The sequence below is a fragment of the Myotis brandtii genome, unplaced genomic scaffold (genome assembly GCF_000412655.1).
Source record: "Myotis brandtii unplaced genomic scaffold, ASM41265v1 scaffold1774, whole genome shotgun sequence".
Lineage (NCBI taxonomy): Eukaryota > Metazoa > Chordata > Mammalia > Chiroptera > Vespertilionidae > Myotis > Myotis brandtii.
This window is the reverse complement of record NW_005356575.1, coordinates 91,456-96,828: the sequence shown is the minus strand read 5'-3', so window position 1 is coordinate 96,828 and position 5,373 is coordinate 91,456.

Below are 5,373 nucleotides of genomic sequence, written 5' to 3'. Positions count from 1 at the left end.
GGAGGCAGCGTGGGGCGGGCGGGGAGGGCGGGGGGGAGGGGGGATGGTGCTGGGCTCAGCCGGGCCCCATCCCGTCTGGGCTTTCGCACTGCCCCCAACTGCGACCCCAACCCGCTTCCCACAGCCTGTCACCGGCATGGCCTCATCCCCCCCTGTGCCCGGAGCCCCCACCCCCTCCACACACACACCGTGTCCCATCTCCTGGCCCTCATCCCTAACCCTAATCCCGAATATGACCCACTTTCCTATCCTAATCTTCATGTCCAGCCCTGTCCCCACCCCAGCTGTGTCCCCAGCCTCCTTACCTCCAAGCCCGGGCCCTATTCTCCCGCCCCACCCACAACGCCAATCCCGCATCCCACCCCGCATCCCACCGCACCCCAGCCGCCAGCCCACCCTTGAGGAGGGGAGGAGGGAAGGTCTCAAAACCCGCAAGCAGAGGGCTGGGCTGAGGCTCTGACTTCTTGGTTTGCTTCTGCAGTGGACGGGGTGGGCTTAGGTCTGGGTCAGGCCAGTTTCCCCATCCTGTCACCAGCCTGGGGTTCAGGGTTGGGACTCAGGCGGCGGACAGACGCAGGTCTGCCCTCACCAAGGTGGGGGTCTCTGGGTCACCAGAGCCAGGGCCCAGCCTGTTCACCCCTGTTTGGGTCACCAGTCTCAGTTCCAGTGTGGCTCTCCACTACCTTGCAAGTGAGTGATGGACACAGCAGCTCCAGGCCATGGAAAGGGCCAGAACCCTGCTCCCTCTGGGCCGAGGTCTCCCCTTAGCACCTGGGTCCTCTCAGCACCTTCCCACTCGGATATCCCGTGACTGTCAGTGCCAACTCCAAGGATCAGCCTCACGGGTCTTATACTGCATTTTTCTGAGGCCACAGGCAGCACTGTTGCCCTGGCTGGGTAGCTCAGTTGGTTAGAGCATTGACCTAATACCCCAACGTTGTGGGTTCTCGGCCGAGGTCTCCCCTTAGCACCTGGGTCCTCTCAGCACCTTCCCACTCGGATATCCCGTGACTGTCAGTGCCAACTCCAAGGATCAGCCTCACGGGTCTTATACTGCATTTTTCTGAGGCAACAGGCAGCACTGTTGCCCTGGCTGGGTAGCTCAGTTGGTTAGAGCATTGACCTAATACCCCAACGTTGTAGGTTCTATCCCTGGTCGGGGCACATATAAGAAACAACCCATGAATGCATAAATAAGTGGAACAACAATCCATGTTCTCTCTCTCAAAGCAATAAAATAATAATTTTTAAAATATATATTTTTTTATTTCAGAGAGGAAGGGAGAGGGAAAGAGAGATACATACATCAATGATGAGAGAGAATCACCTATAGGCTGCCTCCTGCACGCCCCCCACTGGGGATCGAGCCCACAATCGGGGCATGTGCCCTTAACTAGAATTGAACCTAGGACCCTTCAGTCCGCAGGCGGACGCTCTATCCACTGAGCCAAACCAGCCGGGACAATAATAATTTTTTTAAAAAAGGCAACACTGTCAACATCTTCTAGTCTCTGATATATCAGAGGACAGAGGAGCTGCCCTGTCCTGTATAGCTCCAGGGAACAGGGTGTAGTAGACAGATGTGGGTTCAGGCAAAAGTGCTTGTGCCCGGCCGGTGTGGCTCAGTGGTTGAGCGTCAACCTATGAACCTGGAGGTCACGGGTTCGATTCCTGGTCAGGGCATATGCCTGGGTTGCAGGCTCGATCCCCAGTATGGGGTATGCAGGAGGCAGCCAATCAATGATTCTCTCTCATCATTGATGTTTCTATCTCTCTCTCCCTCTTCCTTCCTCTCTGAAATAAATAAACTCAATAAAAATATTTTTTTTAAAGTGCTTGTCTGTGGGTGGAAGGCCTTCAGTGGTAAGGTCTCCATCCATAGAGGACACCTATTTTCAGCCAGAAGCACGATTGTTTTGTTGTCTGGATGGCCGAGGGCCTCAACCACCCGGCCAGGAGATTGAACTGGAGGATCTTTTAAGGCAGGGGTCCTCAAACTACGGCCCGCGGGCCACATGCAAATACAAATATTGTATTTGTTCCCGTTTTGTTTTTTTACTTCAAAATAAGATATGTGCAGTGTGCATAGGAATTTGTTCATAGTTTTTTTTTTAAACTATAGTTCGGCCCTCCAACGGTCTGAGGGACAGTGAACTGGCCCCCTGTTTAAAAAGTTTGAGGACCCCTGCTTTAAGGCAAGAAGAATCAGGTACTTGGGGTCAAGGAATTAGAAGGCTGTAAAAGTCAGCAAGGACCAGAGCAGACTGGGCGGCCCCCTGGGCTGTGGTGAGAAGCCTGGACCGTTCTCCCAAGGGCACTGGGGAGCCATGACAGGTTCTGAGCAGGAAAGGGACGGGGTTTATGCTTTATAAGACCTTCCTGGCTGCCTCCTGGGGGTAGACTGAGAGGGAGAGCAGGGACCTGGACCTAGGGAGGAGGGGACGGAGGAGGAGAGAGCAGATTTGAGAGACAGTCAGGAGGCAGGAAGGACCAGTCTTGGCCAACTTTGTGGCTGAGAGGCTGTGAGGGGAAGGAGGTACCAGAATTAGGTACAGGTCTCTGCCCAGGTGGCAGTGTGAATGTGGGGTCACTCTGGAGAGGAGACCCAGGAGGAAGGAGCAGGTGTGGGGGGAGGATGCCTAGGTAAGTTTCAAAGTCTATCCAGAGATGGTAATTTTTAAATAATAAAAAATAATTTGGGGGAAATTATTTATATATATATATATACACACACACACACATACACACACACACAGTGGGGCCTTGACTTATGAGTTTAATTCGTTCCGTGATGGAGCTCGTAACTCAAATTACTCATATGTCAAACCAAGAAGTGAACGAGTGAGACACGTGATGCTGGGCTGATGTTGTGTCGTTCACTGTGACGTTCGCTGCGCCAACTAGCGGTGGGGTATCTGAAGCTGGCTCGTAACCCGAATTTTAGCTCGCAACTCAAAGCAAAAAAATCGGCCGAGAGATGGCTTGTATCTCGAAAAACTTGTTAGTCAGGACACTCGTAAGTCAAGGCCCCACTGTGTATATATCCTTTTGTAAATCCACCCCTCCCCATTCTGCCTTCTCACTGTTAACCATTTCTTATGCACCGTGGCTAATAGGACTCTGTGAGCTCTCTGTGCTAATCTGTCACACCCTGTGCTAATCTGCCACAGAAGTGACCCGGCTTAAATGAACTGTACCCAGTGTGTGCCCATTTTAGAGAAGTGAAAACTGAGTCCTGCAGACGTGCAGCCACGTGTTCTTTCCAGGGCTTGGCTTTGAAGGCCTTTCAGAATTAAAGGTATGGGACTGGGTAAGATCAGAGAGGGAAGGTCCAGAATACAGAGCCCAGGGAACTGGAAGTGGGCATTGGGGGATTGAGGGAAGGCTGCCTGGAGGAGGAGTGAGGGTAGCCAGGAAGCCGCCTTCCAAAGCCTTCTGATGAAGGGCTTAAACCAGGCCCTTCGGGGGGCTGAGATACAGTTGACAGGAGGGCAGTGTCCCCCCTCAGGCCCACAGGGCCCCAGAGGGGTTTACTGGAGGGGACTGAGGCTGCCTGCTGGCATCTCAGGGACACGAGGACAGCACAGCTGGCTCCTATGACGTCTGAGTGATTCTCCAACTGCCTCTCACTAGTACAACCAGCATCTCTAGTCATGCCCTGAGGGGGTGGGGGCTGAGGGGAGGAGGAAGTGACGGACCTCCTCGGAGTGGTGGGGGCGACAGGTATGCAGTCATGCAGAGCCCAGGGACTCGGGAGGTGAGAGATGTGCTCTGCCCCTGCACTAGAGTCCCCGCGTTTGGGGACTGTGCCTAGGGAAGGAGGTCTGGGTTCAAGGAGGTGCGGCCGGGATGTAGTCTGTCTGGGGTCAGTCCAGGGGCTGCTGCACTTAGGACTCCTGTTTATTTGCTGCTGTGTCCCCATCACCAGGTTATAAATGATGGATATTTTCACTATATATACACACACACACACACACACACACATACACACACACACAGTGGGGCCTTGACTTATGAGTTTAATTCGTTCCGTGATGGAGCTAGTAACTCAAATTACTCATATGTCAAATCAAGAAGTGAACGAGTGAGACACGTGATGCTGGGCTGATGTTGTGTCGTTCACTGTGATGTTCGCTGCGCCAACTAGCGGTGGGGTATCTGAAGCTGGCTCGTAACCCGAATTTTAGCTCGCAACTCAAAGCAAAAAAATCGGCCGAGAGATGGCTTGTATCTCGAAAAACTTGTTAGTCAGGACACTCGTAAGTCAAGGCCCCACTGTGTATATATCCTTTTGTAAATCCACCCCTCCCCATTCTGCCTTCTCACTGTTAACCATTTCTTATGCACCGTGGCTAATAGGACTCCGTGAGCTCTCTGTGCTAATCTGTCACACCCTGTGCTAATCTGTCACAGAAGTGACCTGGCTTAAATGAACTGTACCCAGTGTGTGCCCATTTTAGAGAAGTGAAAACTGAGTCCTGCAGACGTGCAGCCACGTGTTCTTTCCAGGGCTTGGCTTTGAAGGCCTTTCAGAATTAAAGGTATGGGACTGGGTAAGATCAGAGAGGGAAGGTCCAGAATACAGAGCCCAGGGAACTGGAAGTGGGCATTGGGGGATTGAGGGAAGGCTGCCTGGAGGAGGAGTGAGGGTAGCCAGGAAGCCGCCTTCCAAAGCCTTCTGATGAAGGGCTTAAACCAGGCCCTTCGGGGGGCTGAGATACAGTTGACAGGAGGGCAGTGTCCCCCCTCAGGCCCACAGGGCCCCAGAGGGGTTTACTGGAGGGGACTGAGGCTGCCTGCTGGCATCTCAGGGACACGAGGACAGCACAGCTGGCTCCTATGACGTCTGAGTGATTCTCCAACTGCCTCTCACTAGTACAACCAGCATCTCTAGTCATGCCCTGAGGGGGTGGGGGCTGAGGGGAGGAGGAAGTGACGGACCTCCTCGGAGTGGTGGGGGCGACAGGTATGCAGTCATGCAGAGCCCAGGGACTGGGGAGGTGAGAGATGTGTTCTGCCCCTGCACTAGAGTCCCCGCGTTTGGGGACTGTGCCTAGGGAAGGAGGTCTGGGTTCAAGGAGGTGCGGCCGGGATGTAGTCTGTCTGGGGTCAGTCCAGGGGCTGCTGCACTTAGGACTCCTGTTTATTTGCTGCTGTGTCCCCATCACCAGGATGGCAACTGGCACACAGAGAGGCCCCAGTACATCTTAACTGAACGACTGAATCAAATGACAGGGGCCAGCACTCTTTGGGACTCAGTTCATCCACTTGCCTAGACCGTCCGGCTGCTTCAGCCAACCCCTCCTACCTAGGGTTGCATCCCAGTCCCCCTTCTCCAGGGATTGGGGGTCAGCTGGAAAACGACCTCACAAA